The sequence below is a fragment of the Artemia sp. Qi Xiang Cuo genome, chromosome 10, assembly GCF_049724085.1.
Source record: "Artemia sp. Qi Xiang Cuo chromosome 10, ASM4972408v1, whole genome shotgun sequence".
Classification (NCBI taxonomy): Eukaryota; Metazoa; Arthropoda; class Branchiopoda; order Anostraca; family Artemiidae; genus Artemia; species Artemia sp. Qi Xiang Cuo.
This window is the reverse complement of record NC_142803.1, coordinates 52928026-52951716: the sequence shown is the minus strand read 5'-3', so window position 1 is coordinate 52951716 and position 23691 is coordinate 52928026. Positions and strand designations below refer to the sequence as shown.

General features: G+C 34.6%; 1 long non-coding RNA gene across 1 annotated transcript; it reads left to right on the top strand.

The window, feature by feature from the left end:
- The first annotated feature begins 1965 nt into the window (after positions 1-1965).
- Positions 1966-21326, top strand: LOC148947881 (uncharacterized). Its single transcript, XR_016142268.1, has 3 exons — positions 1966-2150; positions 7833-8217; positions 20171-21326. It is a non-coding gene; the product is annotated as an uncharacterized LOC148947881 (long non-coding RNA).
- The last annotated feature ends 2365 nt before the right edge of the window (positions 21327-23691 follow it).

The window sequence follows — 23691 nt, the reverse complement described above, 5'->3', positions numbered from 1 at the left end:
TATAACAGCCTGGACACTCCTAAAATGCCCATTCATCGCTGCTGCACTGTCATATCCCTGACCAACCATCTTGTTTAGATTAAGACCAAGGCTTTAGAGAAATCGCAGGATTGATGAAGCCAGATCTTGCCCAGTCAAATCAGAAACTGGGGTGTAAAACCAAGGAAGTCCTCATGTAAGTTCCCTTTGAAAGAGTAGCGGACACAAACAGACAGCTGCTCGGCATTCGAAACGTCCGCCGTTTCATCGGCAAGCACCGAAAAGCATGGACTTGCGTTTACTCTTTCCACAATAGACTGCTGAAGAAGCTCCGCGGATGTGGCGATAATACCATTCCGGATGATGGGAGAAAGATATGTGGCATTTCCGGCCGCAGAAAGACGGTGGTTCTTCAGAACATCGTCACCGTGTCCTGCCCTTAGCCGCAGTAGTACTCGGAAGTTGCCATAATTGTGACAAGGTTCTAGATCCGAGACCGAAATTGGACCGGAATCATTTGTACCACGAAGGGCAAGCTGTTGCCACCTACAAAATATCACCGTATCAACAATTGGTCGCAACGTCTAGCAATTCTGTTCAACCTACGCTTTCCTCGCCGCGTCTAGTTGGTGAATAATATTGTTCTGCCCTTCCTCTGAGATAGAAACGAAGTCTTTAGCCGATACGGTGCATTTTTTATAAAAATCTGCTTTTTGGTGAGCTGTGAAGCACTCTATCACATCCTTCCAGTTCCTGAATGGTTTGGTGACTAGATTCCCTAAGCGCTGGTGGCGGTCTTTGCCAGCTGTCTCTGACGAGAACAGAACGCAAAATCTGCATAAAGCAGCGTCCTCAGACGGAGAGTAGGACAACCAACTGAAACGAGCGAGCCAAGTTAACTGAAACTTGAACTTCCTTTTTTCGGATACTGGAAAAATGTAGGAGACATCTGGAGTCCAAGGGCTCTTCAGCAAACGAAGTTTAGAATTTGAATCGAGACTGGATGATTTGTTGACAAAAGACCGATGTCATTTGCAAACAACGACAAAGACTGGGTTTTTGCAAATGCGTGTTGCGTCGTGGTTGGTTCCAGTGTGCGTGATTCAGAAGCTTCAACGATGGCTCCAGTGCCCTTCTGATCCACAGGTGTAGATGAATGCACCGCACACGTCCCGCTAATGCCACTGTTAGAAACATCCCTGGTCCGCTTGGGCGCAAAAAACGACGTAATGTCACACTTCCTCTTCATGTTGAAAATCTCTCTTCTCTTAGCCGAGTCCGAAATTGAACTGAACTGAAAATCTTGCACTCTCTTATACCATACCTCGAGCGTCCATTAATCCTAATTTACTATGCAAGGTCAGGTGAACATGGGGTTACCTAATTGCGTAAGCTGATCAGAGCGCATATTATTAACCCTAATTTACTATGCAAGGTCAGGTGAACATGAGGTTACCAAATTGCGTAAGCTGATCAGAGCGCATATTATTAACCCTAATTTACTATGCAAGGTCAGGTGAACATGGGGTTACCTACGGTTACCTAATTGCGTAAGCTGATCAGAACCGTTAACCCACAAAATGCAATAGGATTTAGTGTGGGAGCATATTTTTTTTCTGGTAAGGTTTTGTCTTTACTGTTATTTTTTAGACTAATTTTCGACTCGGTCAAAAATTTCGGGGGGGGGGGGTCAAACCGGGTAAACCCCCCCCCCCCTGGATACGGCCTTGGGGGTTAAGTTAGGTAATTGAAACCTTCAATAATGAAGCTAGGGCAAAAAACATAATCTAAGAAGGTATTAATAAGCTTCCAGGCTAACCCTCTTCTGATTTTCAAGTCTTAGAAATTTGCCTACTTGACAAATTTTGACAAAAAAACATATTAGCTTAATTTTTAGTTATCAGTTTTTATTGGGTTTTAGTTCTGAACCTGCAATTCCTGTTATTTGAGTTGAATTTTAAGCCATACTAATGAGTTTTTTTTTTATTTAGGAATTATATTTGTAGATCTTAGAAACCTCATAAATGTGGATTGAGCAAAGTTGTGAAGCTGAAAACAGTTTTCTTGTATTTAATTAAAGCAGATCTTTTTTGCAAGGTTTTACTTTCATAGCACAAAGATTTTGAAAGATCATCAAAGTTCACTGCTCTCTAGAGGGAGACAGAGTGGAGGTAGGTACTTCAAAATACCTTCCCATGACATACTTTAGTCTGTAGACCTGTCCCTGAAACTGTCATTTCCTTAACTTAACCCCTTTCCAAGATAGCAAAAAGTGTAAACAATTTACTTATATTTCTGTCAGTTAGCAATGTGAACCCTCTTAGAAAACTGGATGATAAATTCTCCCCCCTAAATGTTCCTGAAAATGGATGGAAGGTATAGCCTTAAGACAAGATGGTAGATTTGCCTACTCCCAATAATGCCAAGCATTAACAATGCTAATAAAAATTGCATGTCATGCATCATAAAACAATTAATGTTTACATTTCACAGCAATTATGAACAGGGGCAGAATCTTAAGAATTTTTTTTTTTGGGGGGGGGGGGGGCAAGAGGAGGTCTATATCCAGATAGTTAAACAACACCCCTAATTATGAATTAACTTTTTAATTTACACAATGGAATGATTCAGAGCCATTTGTTTTGCTTCACATCTCTATTTAACTTTAATAGTAAATTAACTTTGAAGCCTTATCCTTTTTATCATTTCCCCCTGTGCAATTTACTGGTATTTCAATCCATGCTCTTCTACTAAACAACTGTGTATCTTAGCTAGATAAATTTGAAATCTACCTTCCTTTCAAAGTAATATAGAATTAAAAAATATCAGGGTTAAGCATCTCAATCCACCTCTGTTCTTTTTAAAAAAGGAATACCGCCAGTTGGTCTTATGCATCCTTTCTGGTGGTTATACCTTATTTTGGTTTTGTTGAGGGAGGAGGAAGGGGGGGGGGGGTTAGTTGATTGATGTGAGGGAGTTGGAACTTATTCTAAATTGCCCAGTCAACATTGCAAGGTAAAAGAGTAGCAAAATTGAGTGTTTGATTCACTCATCCATCTAAAATGCTGATGGGTTCTGATGAAGTTGTGTTACCTTTATCTTACAATGTTACTTATAAATCGAAAGATGAGAATTTGAAAGGATCTTTTTTTCTTTACATTAATTACCTAACTTTGCACTTTGGAGCAAATTAAGATCTATCTTGATTTGTGAATTGCTCTGCTCCATACTTGATTATGTGAATGGTCAAACATCAAATGCATCCCATTGGCATTTCCAGGGAACACCATCCCATTTGACATATAATAACTTCTTGAAAGCCTCATCATTGGGTGCTGAGACTGTTGCATTTGAGAGACTATTGCAGTGGTTTATTACATGACTGGAGAAAACTGTTGTTGGTGTCGATTTTAGACAGGTGGCTTGAACAGCTTCTTTGAATGTCCCCTCCTGTCAGTGCCAATGTTTTGGGAAGTTGACCAATGAATTGGGGGGGGGGGGCGGAGGTTCTTGTGAAGTAAGCTTACATGTCATAAGCATATAAGCTCTTTGTTGTCATTAAACCAGTGTAGATAATTTCAATTCTTTCAAGTGTTCTTCATAAGGCTTGTCTCTCATCTTTGTTGCTGCCTTTGTAGCTGTCCTTTGCATCCCACCCAGAAGCTGCATGACACCCCTGTATCCTAGTGATCCTATGCACATTCCAAAATTCAGCACAGCACTGACAAGGGCCTTGTACAACCTGACAAAAACATGGGGAGACCTATTGGATATAGTTTTTTTCAAAAGTGCTAGGACACAGTGTGCATAAGGGACATTCTTCCAGCTATTTGAATGGAATTTACACTGGTTGTTATTAGGGATTACCTTTGTGAACTACAGAGGTCACAATAATTTAGGAAATTAAGGTTTTTCCTAATTTTGCATGGAGGTAGAGAAGCCTTGAAATTGTCCTAATTTTTTGTTTTGAATCCTTAGCTAGCTTTGCTTCAAGGTATTTAGCTGAAAATTATTTGGCTTCTGTGACCTCCCTTTTATCATAAGGTAGCATATTTATTATTAATATTTTTTTAGTCATGAACTGACAATTTGTATGTGCATGTAGGTATGACAGGAATTTTTCCTGAGGGTTCTGAGATGATGAAAATTATATTATTTTGCGCATTTTTCCTCAGACAGTATGAGCTATTTGGCCCGATCCTAGGAAAAGTTCTCCATATAGACTTTTCCAAAGATTCTTGATGCTCAAATGGATAAATAGGGTTTGATATTTATTGGGTGAAAGGCTTAAAGTTTATCTGACTTAATGTAATGGTAAGTTTATATGTAAAAGCATTTAACAAGGCTGATACATGATACAAAAGACAAAAAATTGTAACATGATTTGAAAATAGATATTCACTTTTGTTCTTAGTTTAATGTCAAAATGTCTCAAAGTTTGGCTTTCATTGTACTTTTTTATTTCCTTAAAGATTATTATAATTTTGTAGGAGCTTTGTTGATATCTTTATAGAAATTAATGTGTTCGAGAAGAATTTGTTCCTCTTTTTTATGAAGGTTACTCAGTATCCCAAAAGAGGTAGATAACTGTTTTGCTGCATTTTCTTTAATATGTCCATTTTTATTTTCAAAAACAAGTTTTTTATTAATTCAAAATGACATAATTAAAAAAATAGACAAGCTGCTCAGCACTATTTCTCTGTGTTTGAAAACATTGACCTTATTTTCTGGCTACCATTTAAGCCTTAGTAATTTATTGGGATGTTTAGATTAGGTATTTTTCGTGTAAAACAGCCATACAAAATAATATTAATCATCTGGTGTTGCCTGGTAAGTTTATGTACTATATATAAAATTCTAACAAATCAGATGCATGCTCTACACCATTGGTTACTAATTTATAATAAAACTGAGTCATTCCGCTATAAAAATATAGGCTGAAATATCCACCTGTTTTGTCAGTTCCTGCAGGCAGAAGAAAGGACAGTGCCTCCTAAAAATTTAATGCCTACCCTTTAGAAACAGTAAAAGCAAGTGTGAAGCTTTCCCTTAATAAATTGTAGTATTTTTACCCTTACCAAATAAAAAAGATTCATGAATCATCCTTACGTTTATGAAAGAAATTTTATAAGTCTTTAAGGGACAATGAGTAATGATGTCAGTTCAAGAGATGATAATATTTTTAACAGAAGGAGACAATGTATTTAACTGGGTCAAAGGCATTTTGGACTGTAACCTTTCCATTCTTTTCTAGAAAAATTCTTTCACGTTTTTCATATAATTTGGGCAAAGATGTGAATTTGTTTTGATAAATAACGTTTTTAAGTATCTAAATCAAAAAAAGGAAACCAAAGGAAAGTCCTTGTCCCCCTCCCAAATTTTCTTGAATTTGCTGTGCTGTAATTTTTTTATTTTATGCAGCTTTTCTCATCTACCCACCCAACCTCCTGTGCTCTATTGGAAATATATTTTTAAATATATGTTTAAGGCTGCAGTTTTAAGCTCCAAAATTGGGGATTTTGCCAATTAAATGCAACTGGTAGATAATTTGTCTAAGGGTTGGCTCTTAATAAAACATAATTTGAATTATTTACTATACAATTTGATTCAAAATACATTACTTTATGTGAAAATAAAATTTAAGAAAAAAGCGGACAAAATATAAAGTGTTCCAACTGCCAGTGTCATCTTCAACTCTGACCTGAACAGCTATTCTCGCATAATCCTTCCGACATCAGTTTTGACTGAATGCTTAGGATTTATGGACAGGGTTCCATTTGCAACCTGTAATTGATAAATTAATATAGTAATAGTAATTAAAAAGGGATAAGGATAACTATTCTCTTGGGTCATTTTAGGTAAAACATTGAACTGACATTATTTTTACTGGGTCTTTTTTACAGGGACAAGTAAAAGACCTGTTGTCCAACTGTGCAAAATTAGGGACCAATCACTCGTTTCTTTTTTTTGCAAAACATCTTTCCACAGTCTCAACATTGGGTCAGTGTAAGTAGTTATGTAGCAATAAGAATTATACAGGTAAATTATGAGTTTCATAGATAATAATTTATAAAATTTGGCAGGGTAGGTGTGATTGAAATTCCAAGGGCTAGGGATGTTAGGTCCCTTTTTGTTTTAAAGACATCATATTCAGAATTAAAGCCTTGTTTATTGTTATCTTACATTTACTTAGTTCAAATACTTTTTCCTTATTTTTTTTAGTCTTCTTTCTTCATCACTAAATAAGACACACTGTAGAAAATATATTATTAATAGCTAGTTTGATAATTCTTTTGGGGTGACAGCAAATAACTCAAATTCTGATTTTATCTGCTGGCCAATGTGCAGTAAATCTATAGATATGACAAAACTTCATCAGACAAGAAATAGTTGGTTACACAATACTAGTCCTCATAAAGAGTAATTTAACCCCTGAGGGGTCTGGGAATTGACATCATCTTCCGCATTCAGGCTACACTGGCATAATCACCAAAATCAGTGCAGGCAGCAAAGACCATGTGAATTATTGAAGCTCAGCTAGAATGAGTGGCCTCGAAAGCCATGAAACCCATGCCATTAAGCTTTTAATACTCTAAGATGGGGACTGAGAACCAGAATAATGTAGATGGTGAGGTAAGTAGACAAGCCCAAAAAAGAGGGCATCATTTTTAAAGTGGGTAGGAAAGATGCTGTAATTTATTATCCAATATTCGTTACTAGCAGAAAGCTGCCATGCTTTTATTTGTGAGAAGACAATAATTAGTTACAGGCTGACAGGGAAAACTTGTTTTTGGCTAGTAGCTTCTAGTGTTAAATTAATATAATATTCTCGCAATTAAAAAAAACTTTCAATTTTGAATTTTTTTCCTTTATTTAGTAATTAGCAACTCCAAGAAATGAATGATTAATTTTAAAAGACTGCAAAATCATGACTGAGACCCAATTACCAACGCTAATGTGCTTACTTGTTTATTAACCCCTTGAAAAATCTTAAGAACAGGTTTAAAAGTACATGGGTAAAGGTACAGGATTGAGTCTTTTTACTATTTTGGAAAGTTGTCTAACTAGCTGTGGTTTGTGTGAACACATTTCACAATTGCCATTCAATTTTCCCAGGTATCATTGTCGCAGCAATAGCTGCAACCTCGTAAAAAGCTGCAAAAAGTAACAAAAAGTTTTTTTTAACAACTCTAGTGAGGAAAAATGACAATTTTTACCTGATTCAGGAATGGTAACTATTATTTTGACTAAAGTAAAATACTATTCTAAAAACAAACATACAATGGTTTTGAAAAAGAGCCTGAAACCATTTGAAAATAGTGCTGGATTGGAATGAAAAGTATACCATTGGATTTATACTTGTCAAAAATCCCTTATTACAGGAAAATTACATGTCTTGACCAGGAAAAACAAGGAAAATAATTTTTCTTTTTGTGAGTGACCCTGATGTGTTTTTTTTTTTTTTTTGTTTTTTTTTTGCCTGCTACTGGAGCATTAAAGAGCTGTTTAAGGACTCAATTGAAATCTAATATTTATATATATACGTTCTTTTTTATAAATCCAATTTTATAACACTATCATGAAGTGTTACATGGCACCTTAGAATGTGATTTTTAGAATGGAAAGGCATAAAAGAATGAAAAATGTACCATCATAACCTCCATGGTCAAAACCCAGAACCTAAGGTTGAAATCTCTCCTCTCCTGTAATATATTCCCTTTCTCAGCCCACTAAATATTTTTCATTAATTGTCGGCTGGCAAACAAAACTAGCAGGCTACAGCAACATCATAAATAGCTGTTAAAGGCCTTATTTAAAAGATAATTTTTACATATAAATGTTTTTTTTTACAGATTCGTCTCAATAAACCCACCATTGAGAGCCATATGGGCTGTACTTAGATTGGAGAGGCAAGGAAGCATGGAAAGGGTACCATCATAATTTCCATAGTTGAAAACCTTAAGCCTGAGTTCTGTAAATTCTTTCTCCCAATCCCTAGTAAGTTTCACAAGCTGTGGGCTCACTAGCAGAAGTAGCAGGTTACTGCAACACTGTGGAGAGGATTAATGGCTCATAGCACAGTTTATTACGAAAAGAAATTTGTTGGAATTTCAAAAAATAGCAAGAAACCCCTAAGAATAATTTTACCCCGAGGCTAGTTATTGTCTCCACTTCTTGGCTTTACACAAGCATAGACTCATTTCGGCTAATAATCTTAATTGATTTGACAGCGCAAAGGTAGTATAGTTTTTCATCTTATTTGGACTTTACTTTTCAGCTTTCAAAACAAACAAAATTTGTTTATACAACAATATATCTGTAACATTGGTTTTTAGTCTTGACTTTTTGGCAAAGTAATTTCTCCTGGTTTTAATTTTTTAATTTAAACTTTAATTTAAGTGGAAAAACATTCAAAATTAATCACATACACCAATACCCCTGAAACTGGAATTTACAGACTTAACTATAGTTCAATCACAGAGACCCAATAAGTAAATAAGCTTTAATTTTTTTTTTAAATCTGTTAAATAATCTTTGGTGGAACTATGCAACTTTGGTGGAATGAAACAATTATAACTTATTGGTTTTTAATGTACCAAGTCTAGTTACACTGTTAAAACTTAACTTCCTTGCCCTCTTGAAGCTCATGTGAAGTTATAATTAACTACATGGCACTTAAATTTAAAAAAAGAACCTGAGGTATTCAAAAATAGATGAAACCCATAAAGTTGACATCTTGCTTTTTTGGATGTAGGGATGCTGTGCTACTTTGCAGGGTTACGTTTTTTTGCATTCTGATGTATTCATAAAGATCATTTACAAAAGTGTACCTGTAAGGTCCACTGCCTCAGTAATTTATCAACAACAACAAAAAATCAGTAGAATAGAAACTTCATATGTGTATTTATAACAAAAAATATACATGGGAAAATTCAAATTTACATTTAGATAGTATAATAGTAGATAGTTTTTTTTTAAGTAGATAGTTTCATATTTTAAATAAATAACATTTTTGGTTTACATTTGTCTTCATTTCTTCATTATATTACATTGAAGCTGTTGATAAATAAATTCTTTTGTATGTTAGGATTTTTTATCTGAGATCGATTTGAGATTTTTTATCTGAGGATTTTTTATCCCCATTTATCTGAGATTGTAACCTTACCCCTCTGTGGGGGTCGCATAATTTATTTATTTATTTTAATAAATCTCTTGGGGAGGGGGAATGAGGAGAAAACGAGGAAAAACTAAATTGTACTGACTTAAAGGGACTGGAGCTATTGAGTTGAATGGTGGTGAGAATTGCCATGATTAAGGCAAATAGGAGCTAAGTAGGTATCAGGTACAATTCAACTCATAATGGTGTTTTCAATAACATTGTTACAGTGTTAGGTGCAGGCTGGAAAATGGCAAATCAGAGCCCTTAGTAATTACTTTTTTTTCTTTTAGTCTGTTTTTTGAGACAAATTACGCGTTGACACTGAATCAAAAATTGTGATATATATCCTGAATCAACTGATCAGCAATTTTCAACAAATAAAAATGATTTTTGAAAAATGAATTGTGAAAAAAATCTAAAACCCCTTAGAGATGACGTCAACCCTAAAAATATAAACCATATACAATATCCATTGTCTAAAGCTGTATACGAGAAGTTTGCATTCCCCAATTGGGAAGAGCAAAGAAATTCAAATTTTCGTAATAAAATTGTCCTCATCTCAGTCCTTTAAAGCGATGTGGTACCCTAAAAAAATAGCCCTATATAGTTCATTATAAACTTTTCAGTTTGTACGGTCAAATTATTTAGAATTAATTCAACAGTCTTGCCATAGCTTTTAGAGCTTGGCTAAGGGGATCCGATCGAACAACAGAATACTAAAAGCAAAGAACTACTTCCATAGAAATCTTAGAAAAACCATTTAACTCCTCCAGTTTTATGCCTGAGACAGAGATATTCAGATTTAATGAAACTTACTTTATTAGAAAGCGCAAACTTTGTTTTTTCGATTGCACTGAGTCAAATCTTCTTTTTAAACGAAAAAATGAAAACGAGAAAACGAAAAAGCAGTCCCTCAAAATGTTCAAGTACAAGTATACCAGCAAGGAAAATATTAAAAATTTGCTAAAAGGAAATAACATTTGAGCAGTTTGATAGCTCTGGGAGTTCTCTTAGATTGAAAACATCGCACACTCAGAGGCGTATTATGTATGCTGTAGGCACAGTGAATAGCCAGTGCTTTGCTTAACTATTAGTAAAAGATTATTCTTTCTTTATTTTAAACTAGCGTTCCGTTAACCTTTTGAACTTTTGACAGATTCAAGAAACTATAAATTTTTACCATTATTTTAGGGCAATCTCATTTGGGTAATCTGGCATTTTTGGGATTTCCCTATAGTGCTTGGAAAATTCGTTAATGGACTTCTTGTCTTTGAGACGATCAGCCGATGCCGAGGCTCGCAAAATGATTTTTCTGGTATCTAATTGCCTCAAAGCCATGTTTTCATCAATGTTTTGATAGATGTTAATGTAAAAAATAACAGATTTTTCAATAGAATCAGAAAATTTCACTTGTTGTTTTATGCTGAGCTCTCTTGTTGGAAAAAAGTTGACAAAGCTGTGGCAGCTAGTCTTGCACATGCTTGCACCCTAATGCAAGGTCATGCGCTTTAATACTGATGGAATGTGGGGCAGTATTTAATCAGCCAATCACTGTCCTACGCGAAGGGGGCCAATCTTGAGAGGGATTTTAAAAACTACCCTGTATTACAATTTGTTTTGAAAAAAAAGAAAGAAAAATTAAATCTAAGCTATATTTTGATTAATACTTTTTTTTATATATTCATCAAATAAAATCTGAAAAAGTTATATCTTCCTTCTACGATTCTTGGAATTGCCGCATCTTTCTTAGTCGTAGTGGACGCCAAGCCTGAAAAAACGAGCTAAATTCACTCCTAGTTAAGAGGTCAAGCCCCAATACAGCAATGATTATTATGTTAAGACAGGGCCATGATAATTAATAATTATAATTTGAGATGGACTGGGCGCAACTGGATAGATTTTCAGATCTCAAAGGTCTATGACCCCTAGTCAAGGCTGTATCCAGGTGGCGTAGGGGGTTAGACCCCCATCCCCGAAATTTTTGTCCAACTCGTAAAAAAAGTAACCAAAATGAATATAAACAAAATTTGATGCCTTTTTAAAGTTTTTTTGTAACCCCCCTCCCGAAAAAAATTCTTGTGTGACCCCCCTTCCCCGGAAAAAATCCTGGATACGGCCTGGACAAAAGGACTTAAACTCAGAAGAACAAACCCTTAAACATCAGGACCAAAAGAGCACAGGATGGAAGTCTAGTCACTATGCACTCGTCTAGGGTGACTAAAGGACCATGATTGACACGCTCTATTCGATTTTTTTTTTTTTTATCATAATACAAATAATTTCACAATATATTAATTCTAAACAAAAGTAGAAGTTCGTGATAAGGAACTGCAACTAAGGAGCGAATAAAAAATAGTAACTATACCTTTAAAAACAAAATTTTTATAGTGATTGGTACATCAAAAAATAGTTTTTAACACCGAAGTTTAACGAACATTAGAAAATTTTCTGATTTGTTATAAAGATGGGAAAACCCATCTTTAAGTGGAAATTTGCTCAGATTGCTGAACTGAGCTGAGGTAATGAATAGATACTATTGGGAAAAAGATTGGAGACGCTGGGCAACCGTGAAAAAGTGCTAAATTGAGAGAGGAATTTGGGACAATATTTGGGAGCGCCCACCCACCCAGTCTCAGGCAAGTGACCCAAAAATTTGAAAAATTGAAATTTTTTCAGAATGTAGGGCTGAGCTTAGGCAATGCATAGGTACTATTTAAAAGATAAAGATGGCTTTAAATGATTGTTTGCCTGTTATTTCAAGCAAATTAATGGTCATATGTCAATTCTATATTCTTGGTCAACCTTCTTAAGACCATAGGCGGGCGTGCCTTGATCATTTTTCGCCTCAAGTTCTTTCTTCTTTTTTTTGAATTTGGCGTCCGCCAAATTGGAGAAGGACTTCACCAATAATTGGAGCAGTTCATATGGAACTCTTTTCAACAAAAATTGATTTGTGTTTTTTTTTCAAGGTTTTAAGATACTTTTGGTGTGTGAATTTCTCTTTTTCCCTTTCCTTAGCACTTCTCAACGGAACTAAAAAAAAAAAAACACAAAAGGAAAAGTTGAAATTTGCTCAGAACGCGAGGCTGAGCTTAAGCAACGAACAGGTACTATTTGGAAGATGATGAATATTTCAAGCAAATTAATGGTCCTATGTCAATTCTGAATTATTGGTCAACCTTCTTAAGACCATAGGCGGGCGTGCCTTTTTTGCCTCTCATTACAGGCAATCTAACGGTCTTATGTCAATTTTAAATTCTTGGTCAACATGCCTCAGACTCTATGCAGGCATGCCTTTTCAAAAACTAACCTGACAAGTAGTTGTCCAATAAAAGTCATGCATTCTCTGCCATTTACCCGTGCCCCAGCCATTTAAACATTTGCCTCTCAATTGCTTGAACTATCTGTCTTGACTTTTCTCTGTCTAAAATTGGCCATGTCTTGATGCAACCTATGCAATCTACTGCAAAATACTTGATAACTTCAATTCAATGAATTGAAGTTATCAGGTATTTTGCAGTAGGTTGCATCAAGACATAGCCAATCGTAGAAAGAGAAAAGCCAAGACAGATAGTCGAAATAATTGAGAGGCAAATCTTTAAATGGCTGCGGCACGGGTAAATGGCGGGAGTAAGTATGACTCTCTTATTGGATAAATACTTGTTTGTCAGTTTTTGGAAAAGGCAAGCCCAACTAGAGTCTCAGGCAGGTTGACCAAGAATTTAAAATTAACATAGGGCCATTAGAGGCCCTGGAATGTGAGGCAAACAAGGCACGCACGCCTATGGTCTTAGGAAGGTTGACCAACAATTTAGAACTGACATAGGGCAATTAATTTGCTTGAAATATTCCTCATCTTCCAAATAGTACCTGTTCGTTGCCTAAGCCCAGCCTCGCATTCTGAGACAATTTGTATTTTTCACATTTTTGGGTCACTTGCCTGAGACTCTGTGCGGGTTTGCGCCCCTAAATATTGTCCCAAATTCCTCTCTTACTTTAGCACTTGTTCACGGATAACCACTGTTTCCAATCCCTTTCCAAATAGTATCTATTCACTGCCTCAGCTCAGTCCATCAATCTGAGCAAATTTCAACTTTTCCTTTTGTGTTTTTTTTTTTTTAGTTCCGTTGAGAAGTGCTAAGGAAAGGGAAAAAGAGAAATTCACACACCAAAAGTATCTTAAAACCTTGAAAAAAAAACACAAATCAATTTTTGTTGAAAAGAGTTCCATATGAACTACTCCAATTTTTGGTGAAGTCTTTCTCCAATTTGGCGGATGCCAAATTCAAAAAAAGAAGAAAGAACTTGAGGCGAAAAATGATCAAAATTATGCTAAAGACATCCGACACCAAAAAGTTTAAGAAGGTTTATCTCCATTGAAAGCAGAATTGGCTTTGGGAACCAACAAATTCTTATTGTTGAAGTTTTACAGACGAAAGCGTTGTCAAATTCTACAAGCTAGTTTTTCTTATCTTCCAAGTGTAAAACTACCACAAATCACCATTAATAAATAAATGAATCCCAAAACAAACAGAAATTACAATAGATAACCTAGTCAACTTCAAAACGAGCAAAAATTAAAAGGAGTAAGGCTGACAATATCTATGTCTTAAGACCAGAACATGATATGCACTACAAAAAAAAAAGTGAAAATTCTGATATTTATTCCTTAAAGTCTTAATACTTCTCTATTTATTAAAGTAAAACTAGTGAAAACATTTAAAATGTATTTGTTTTCAGTAAAGTACAAAATATGATCTAATCTTGAGTTGGCATATGGGTTTTCATCCCTCCTCGTGTTAACTTTTACTTGTTTTGAGTTTGACTCGGTCTTTTATTGTAATTTCTGTTTGTTTTGGGTTTCATTTATCTATTGACAGTGATTTGTGGTAGTTTTAAGCTTGGAAAATTATTTAGTATTTCTACTCATTTTTAGCTTAATGCAGTGGCGGATCCAGGGAGGGGGCGGACGCGCCCCTTAGCGTAGTCTAAAGTAGTGTAATTTACTTAATTAACCCTAGTTTGCGTTAACTAAACGTGCTCCAAACGCAAGTTTATTGGATCAACCTATTTTGCACCCCCCCCTATAATTTTTATCGGACCAACCTATTTTGCCCCCCCCCCCCTAAAAAATCCTGGATCCGCCCCTGGCTTAGTGGAGCTCTTTACGTTTTTGACAAGCTTTTTTTGTGGAAAAAGACTTAAATTAATTTCTTGTTGTGTTTTATTGACATTAAACTAAAAAAAGTTTTTCCAACTGAAAGCAAGGAGCAGCATTAAAACTTAAAAAACTTAAAGACCTTTCCCCGGGGGCTGTGGGGGGGGGGCTCATGTTATATCCAAATATATAGTTATTGGGCCTTTCAACTGTGATGAACAGAATGGTTATCTCAAAGTTTTTATTGGCGATTTGGGGAAATAAGGGGTGATGGAGGGGGCCGAGTTGCCCTCAAATCTTTTTGGCCATTTAAGAAGGGCACTAGAAGTTTTAATTTCCGTTCGAATGAGCCCTCTCGCGATATTCTAGGACCACTGGTTCAATATGATTACCCGTAGGAGAAAAAACAAACAAACAAACACGCATCCGTGAACTATTGGTACCGAAATTCCGTTTATTAGAGTTTGGGTTACTACTGAGCTGGGTCGCTCCTTATTTACAGTTCGTTACCACAAACTGTTTGACAGTCTTTTTCATGGAAAAAATTACATTTTTGTTTTTTTTTTCTATTAAGACTCCATCATTTCTATTTTTCTATATACTCTGCGGAAGGGGGGGGGTATTTTCCGCAGGGGAGTATTTTCCGAGGAGTAAACACCGGCCACCATTTTTTTAACTTTAGGAATTTAAAAGGATTTAAAAATACATGAAAAACTAGAAGTCCAGACAAAAATGTAGAAAGAAAATATAGATGAATGTAGGAATAAAAAGGATCAGTGCAAAAAGATTAAATTAATCTTTTTTCAAGATTAAGTGCAATAGCATACCTTCATCTTAACCTACCAACATTTTCCAAACCAGTGTTTTGAGGAACTTTCGAGGATAGAGTTTTTATGTGTTTATGAAAGGACAAATCTCCATCCAGAATAACACAAAAATATTTGAAATGATCAACTTGTTGTATTTCAACTATAGTCAATGAAGCCAGTTGGCCAAAATAACATAATTAACATCTAGTTTCATTTAGAAATAATAAATTTTTAAAAAGTTCAGCTTTTTTGTCAACTTATAAATTTGTTTGTCAAAGTTGGTCAACTTGGATAAACTGGTAAAATCGAATGTCCCAATAGGAAATACAATGGAAACATTCAAGTTGGTGACTCAGGTAAAAGTCTATTTCTGTCAAGTTGGTTGTGGCTTTAAGGCCTGAAAACCCTCACGCTAGAGTTTTAAAATATAAAGAACAAGCAATAAAAGTTTTTGTCCATTGTGGCCCTTCGTCTGCTGGTGTTTCCATAATTGCAAAAATTTCAATTCTGATTTTAAAATTTAGTTTAAAACTTATCGTGACAACTGTAAATTTTCTCCAGCCAGGATTGTGCTGTAAATGCTTCTCACAGTACCTTGTAAAACAGAATTTGCTAATTTATATTCTTTTTTTTCACTTTACCAGTCATTACCAAAACAATTACTTGTGGCTGCCTTTCTGCTATCTAATTTATTCAAAATTTTATGAACAAACAGATATGTTGAAAATACACTTAAACATGGATGCTGGCAGAGTATTTGGGACTATAAAGTAATTATAAGGAAACTAAATGAATAAGAATAGAATAGGTAAAAAGATGGAAAAAATGTTTGTTCCTCCATTGTTGGCTGACTGCCAATAGATTTTGACCCTTAAAAAGGAAAATATAAGTTCTATTTTGTGACTGAGAGGCTCCTTTCCAGTTTTCCACAAATATTTTTTATATATGATTTGGTTCAAGTAACACAAAAAAAATCAAATTCTTCATAGTAATGAATGGTAAGTAAATAACGATCCTTGTCTATAATGAAAGTATAGGAGCCTAACTATTGATAACATTCAATCAAAGAATCAGCTTTTATGGTATCATATATATGTATTTGTTTATTTGTAATTAGTACAGTTATTAGTACACAAGAAAGTTTGTAAAATTATAGAAAACACAAGGAAAACAGCTTAATAAGGGACAATTTTGGTAAAAATATGCCATCAACTTTTGCTTGCATTGTAAGAGTACCAATGAGCTGATATATATGAAGCCACTATAATCAGAAATGTTCCCCTGAACAGAATGTTGGGAATTTTTGTATTTTCCCCCTGAACGGATACGTTTTTTGTGTGTTTTATTATCATTTTTTTCCAGGAGTGATTGTATTTACCTAGTTGTCACTTTGAAAAAGATTGAATTTTTTACTTTTAGGAAGTATTAAGGTGTCAAATATATTGGTTTTTGGTATTCAAAATTAAATAATAAATATTGAATTAAAAATTTTTATTTCATTTTCTTAATTTTAGTACTAGTATTTTACTTTGAACAAACTACTTTGATCATGCGTTTCTTTTTATAAACAATTGAGTATAAAGGCATTAAATATTTTGGTGTTTGATAACCAAGTTCAAAACTGTCAATATTGTTAAAAAAATATCCGTCCAACGCTTTGGAACTGAATGCTGGGAATTTATATATTAGTTTTTGTAAATAGGCTGTTGTTTTGTGTATTTTTTTATTAATTACCTTTTTTCATTTTTATATGTCTTTAGTTTAATTGACATACTTTTTCTATTGCCTTTAGAAAAATGTTTGTCTCTAAGCTTCATTAAATAAAAAAAAGGTTTTTCAACGGAAAGTAAGGAGTAACACTAAAACTTAAAACAGACAAAAATTATTATGTATATGAGGGGGGGGAGGTTGGTCCCATCTTCAACACCTCGCTCTTTACGCTACAATTTTTCGGCACATTAAAAAGATATTAATTTTTCTAAGTAAACGACGCTTGTGTTTCAGGAGATGTTTTTAAAGAATTGGGACAAAATTTAAACTTTAGCGTAAATAGTGACGTGTTGTGGAGGGGGCAACCCCCTTCATTTAGTAATAATTTCTGTTCGTTTTAGGTTTTAATGTTGCTTGTTACTTTCAGTTGAAAAAACTTAATTTTTAATTTAATTTCGGATCGTTCTTTTAATAACGCCAGCATACCTGGCTCCACCTCCACGGAAAAATCCCTCTCCTCACAGAAATATCCTCTGGGCAATAAAATCCTGATGAAAATTTACCCCAGACAATACCCTTAACATCTCCACGCCTAAAAATGAATCGGGAAAGAAAAAGCATGACATATAAAGAAATTTCGCATAGGAATTCTGGCAAATTCACCCAGTGAAAAATTTCCCCTGAAAATTTCACCCCCTAGAAGCTTCCCTCTCCATGGAAAATTTTCCCCGTGCAAAATCCTCCCGGCAGAAAATTCGTCCTCTCCACCCAAAATGTATGCTTCCCCATTACAAATAAAACAATAGGTAAATTTTATAACTTAAAAACCTTTCCCCAGGGGCTGTAGGGGGTCATTTTATCTCTAAAGACATAGTTATTGGGCCTTCCAACTATGCTGAAGAAAAAAGCTATCTCAAAATTTTGATCAGACGATTTTGGAACAATCTGGCGTGGTAGGAGGCCTAGTTGCCCTCCAGTTATTTCGGTCACTTGGAAAGGGCACAAGAAGTTTTCATTTTTGTTAGAATGAGCCCTCTCTCGATGTTTTAGGACCACAGGGTCAATACGATCACCCCTGAAAAAAAAACCCAACAAGACAAAAAAATGCATCCATTATCTTTCTTCAGGCGAAAATTTTAAAATTCCACATTTTTGTAGATATCATCTTGAAGCCTCTACAGTATAGTTCTTTGATACACTGTATCTGACGGGGTGATTCTCGTTAAAATTCTATGACTTCGAGGGTGGTCTTTCCCCCTCTTTTTGAAAATCAGACAAATTTTCTTAGGCTCATAGCTTTTGATGGGTAAGACTAAACTTGAAATTTATATATTTGAAATCAGCATAATAAACCAATTCTTTTGATATATCTCTATTGGTATTAAAATTTTGTTTTTTAGAGTTTTGGTTACTATTGAGCTGGGTTGTTCCTTGCAGTTCGTTACCACGAAATGTTTGGTTACCAATCAAAATCGAAACAGAGATCATTGAAATATTGATCCTTTTTTCTGAATTACCAAAAGTATTGTATTACAGTAATAAAACTTTACAGTTTCATGAGATGTAATTAAACAAATAGAAAAGCTTTTACAACTAAAGTAAGGGACAAGTTTAAAACAAAGATGAACTACTCTGTAAAACGGGGGACAGTCCACTTGTCAACACCTTGCTCATTAAAAAAAAAGTTTTTTAGTGCTTTGAAAAATCTTATCTTTCCAATTGCAAATTTTCTTAAAAAATTTGAAAAAATCCAAACTTCACAGTAAAGAGTAAGGAGCTAAGGAGGAGACAGCCCCCTTCATATAAAAAATAATCTGTTCGAATAAGTTTCAAACCTGTTCCTTGCTCTCAGTTGAGAAGCTCTTTTTTTAATTTCTGATTGTTTTCCGAATCATACCCTGGCCTAACCAAGATGTAATTTGAGGTACCAGAGTCCTACGTTTAAATTTGCAATAGGCTATAAATTTTGGATAAAATTTGAATATACATAAAAAATTGGTGGTGAATAGTTATTTTGGTGAAAAGTCCTTATTAATATTACTACTAAAGACTTTTGGTTGGTTGAAAAGAAGTATTATTGCTTGTACGGATGGAAATTCCGAGAGTATTTGATGAGATTCTCTTGTGACAAAAATTTTTTTGAACCTTTTCATTTTATTCAGTTGAATAGGACAATAAAAAGAAAGAACGTTAATTTGATAACTGGATAATAAGTTTAAATTTTGTTTTTCTTCCCTATTCTATTTTTCTAATGTTTGAATACGTAAAGGATTTAAATTTGAGGGGGAGAATTGTCCTGTTGTGAAAGAGATACATCTTACATGGCTGTTATAAAATCAAAACTTGGTATCTATGCAGGCAGGATGATTTTTGAGTATCTTTACTCTTTCTGTAAAATATTCTAAGGCATAAGAAATTGCATAAAGAAAAGTCTACATCTGTCATAATCTATGAAAGCAATAAATCTTTCTGTAATTTTGCTTTGAGTTTGATTTTCTTTTAAGATTAAATGCATAATAATCAAATACACTATTGATTAATAAATTGATTCCTTTGCCAGGAATCCTTGTCATTTAATATTTACTCTATTTTGTTTCATTTTGCATGCAATTTAATTGCTCTTTTTTTTAAGTTTTTTCCTACAAGTATTTAAAAATAACCTTATTCCTACAAAAAAATTCCTGAAATATATTCCCTGTCACCCAACCACCACTAATATTTTGGTGTTTGCCCCCCCCCCTGGAAAATTTTCTGCTGGCGCCTTAGCACTTAAATTGCAGTAAAATTGTAACAAGACTGACTAAAACGCCTTAACCAGTATCAAAGCTTATAAGAGTATGCAGCTTGAAATGAAATGTCTTGGCAGGGGATTCTATTTCTTAAAGAGGTGGTAAAGAATATATATTTTGTTGAGAAGTTTAGAAAAGTCTGAGCACTGATATATGAAATGAACAGCAACTGAGTAAAATCAACTCCTAGCCACCCTTTCTCTGCTTCCCCTACATCTGAAGATGGCACCACTGGCTAATCAATAATAAAGGCAAAACAGAGGGTCAATGTGACAAATTGTTGAGTAGTCAGTAATTTCAACATTAATGGTAGCCTATAACAAATCTATCTGAATTTACTCAAGATTAAAAATGCTTAATTAGGCCTTGTAGAAGTGAATTATTTCTAACTGTGGCAAAGTAATAAATGTTCTATTTGAAAAGAGTGGTGGATTAATAATTTATATATTTTTTTTGCAAAACATAGGAAACTTCTAGTCCTTTTATGTAAATTTTTTAACTATTCAAATATTTCCTTTGTTAAAATAGTTGGTAATAGCATACTAGATATCATTTCATTTTTAAGGAGATCAAGTATATGTTGAAAGTTGGGATGCTTTTGTCCAAAGAGGGATTGACCCACAACTCATCATGAATAATACCAACTCAGAAGAAATAAGCACAAGAAAAGCAGATGAAGTATTTTAAGTACCACTGGGAAGTACCACTGAGGTATTTAAGTACCACTGAGGTATGAGAAGTCTGGACAAGAGATTCACCAATTAACAGTGATAATACTGCAATAGATTTATTACTTTCTATAATTCAGAGGGAGGATATACAATTACAATTCAAAGGGAAAAAGAAAACCAATGAGTCTATTTACAAACTAATAGCTCATGAAATGACAAACAATGGAGTTTATTTGGGAAGGAATCCAATAAAAAAAATAGCTGACAAATGGGGTGATTAAAAAAGAAAAAAAAACATAGAAAATACAATGATGCTTTCCAGCTGACAGGGTCATCTCCTGTTGATAAACCCCAATTTTTTGATAAAATTGGTGCTATCAGGGGGAAAGAACACAACATTAACCCTCTTTCTTCTCAACAGTAAGGAAACTCCTAGCATAAATACACTCAAAAGACTTATGTCCAAAGCATCATCTGACACTAGCAAAAATTTAGAAGCCTCAGCTTCAAGTTCTACAAATTTAGATAATTTTGAAGCATTGTCTTCAAATTCTTTCAATCATGAAACCCTGGCCTCAACTTCATCAGCTTCAGACGCAATAGAGGCCAAAGAGAGCTAGTAAATCACCAAACACAAATAAAAAGGAGAAAATTAATGAGCTAGCTGAAAAGCTGAAGAATGTGAATGATAGGGACAAAAAACATTCCAAATTACAGGAAGCTTGCTTAGAAAATATGAATGAAATAAAAAATGACCTCAAATAGATGGTTGAACAAGGCAATCAATTTTTTAGTGTATTTAAAACCTTTTGTCAGCAAAATGAAAACAAAAAGAAAAGAAAACATCCCAAATCTTCTTCAAATTCTGATTAATTTTGGAGCTTCTTAGTGTTGTTAGAATTTAGTTTGGAACCTTTAAATAAGAAGAGTTGCCCTACTCCAACTCCAGCCACATTTGCTTGTTTTCAAGTGATTCAACAGTGATTTAGAATTTTTATAATTTCCTAGGCAATTGTTTTTTTAGGGCATATTTTTTTTTTTACAATTACTAGGTTATATTTGTATCTGGTTTAATGAAAATATATTCAAATTTTAAAATTATATTGCATTGTTTTATTGGTAGTAAAAGTTTGATATCTTCTTTTCAAGATGATTCTAGAATTTGGATACTTGTGCATTTTATGGTAACCACAAAAGAAATCAAGTTTGGTTAATGCTAATGAAATATAATAGCCTAAATATATTTTGTAGCCTACAAGATTCCATAACTGACCTAGGGACAAGGTAAAAGCATTACTCAATTCTTTTTTCGTTTACACTTTTTCTAAGTTGTCTAAAATAAGCAATCTGCTTACAAATACACTCCTTCTGTAAGGATACTAAATATAGGCCAAGGAACAAAAAGTTAAAAGAGAACACCAAAAAAAAAAAAAAAAAAAATGAGATTCTTCCTTTATGATATGCAAGATGTTTTAACCCAAATTTGTTTTTCAACATTGTCACCAGCAAATCCAAACCAGCCTAATCTTATTCATCAGCCAATATTAACTGCCTAAACCTAGGCCTATAGCCAATAGCCTGGGACACAATATGGTCAAATTCTACTTTAGCTACTTTTGGCTATCTTGGAAAGGGGTTAGGTTAGGAAAATGAAACTTTCAGGGATGGGTCTACAGCCTAAAGTATGTCCCAGGAAGGTATTTTGAAGTTATCTACCACCACTCCTTCTCCCCCTAGAGAGTAATAACCTTTGATGACCTTTAAAAATCTGTGTGCTATGAAAGTGAAACCTTGCAAAATAAACCTTCTACTTAAATGAAGTACAACAAAATTGTTTTCAGCTACACAACTTTGCTCAATCCCAATGTTTAAGGTTTTAAAGATAGGGGAGAACGGGGCGAAATTGGACAGGGGCGAACTTGGACGTCGAACCTGACATCTAGCCTATTACTTCTATCGATCCACAAAAAACAGGGTAGATGGGGCTTATGTATGTCTACATTGGCGGGAAGTTTGAAATCTAACGGAACTGTTAGCACCAGGATAAGAGGTAAGAAAGTTTTTTGATGCTAAAAAAAAATCTCGGAGTCGCAACATCAGCTTGATTTGCGGTAAAAAAAGGTGGTAGTTTTCCTTTGTTGTTGATGTTGTACAGTTGCTAGATACATCCTCTATCTATGCCCTGAGTTTGATTTGTCTATTCCGAGTACTTCTTTTTCAGGACGCCATTTTCTAAAATTGGTTTGATAGGGGCTAGATTGGACAGCAATTCGGGGGCGACTTTGGACACTGTCCAAGGTCGCCTCGTGTGTCCAACTTCACCCCATGATATTTTTGTTTATCATTTTAGAGACTGTCTTTGCTTCTGTGGAGGCAATTTTTAGAGAATTTCTTAACTAATATTTGGAGTTTGATCGATGATGCTAGATGGCGTTGCTTGTGTGTAGATGTGTTTTTTTTCGCACAACACAACAAGGTTAAGTTGGCTGTTTCATTAGCTTAATGAAAGGAGCAACATTAAAACTTAAAACGAACAGAAATTATTCCGTATATCCCTGGGCACCCATATGGGGGGGCAGGGGGGGGGGGGGCCCCCGCCCCCCTCTGGTTGAATGATGCTGCCTTATTTTTATATTTTACTCTGAGATTTCTATTATATAGCACTAAAAGTGCCAATTAGATGAGGTTTGCCCCCCCCCCTGGAATTTAGCTTATGGGCGCCCATTCGTATATCCCCTCCTCAACGCCTCGCTCTTTACTACGCTAAAGTTTGACTCGTTGTCACAACTCTATTTTCTTAAACAATAAAAAATTTTAGCGTAAAGAGCAAGGCGTTGAGGAGGGGACAACCCCTTTCATCTACGAAATAAATTCTGTCCGTTTTAAGTTTTAATTACGCTCCTTACTTTCAGCTAAAAAAACTTGTCTTTTGTAATTTATTTTCAGGACGTTTTTTAATTAATGTAGCTTCAATTTTGACTCATCGTACCTGAATAATCCACGCAAAATTTTTGTATCAATTTTATTTATTTTTTGGCTATATGGCTTTCTTGAAATTTTGTTCTGACGTAACTTATGAATTCACTGACGTAACAAACTATATTCGTATATTTTTATTACGTATTTTAGGGGGTTCACCCCCTAGTCAATACCTCACTCTACGCTAAAGTTCAAATTTTGTTCCAATACTTTAAGAATGACCAATTAATCACAAAAGCCGTTAATTAAAAAAAAGTTTTTTTTTAATTTTTAATATAATTTTTTTAATTACATGATCAAACAATTCGTGGTAACGAACTGTAAGTAAGGAGGGACCCGGTTCATATCATTGCCTCTTAAAGCTATTTTCAGGTTATTTCCCGTGCATTTAATTTTTGTTCTTTCTAGTTGGACAATGGTTCGCAACTACATCAGG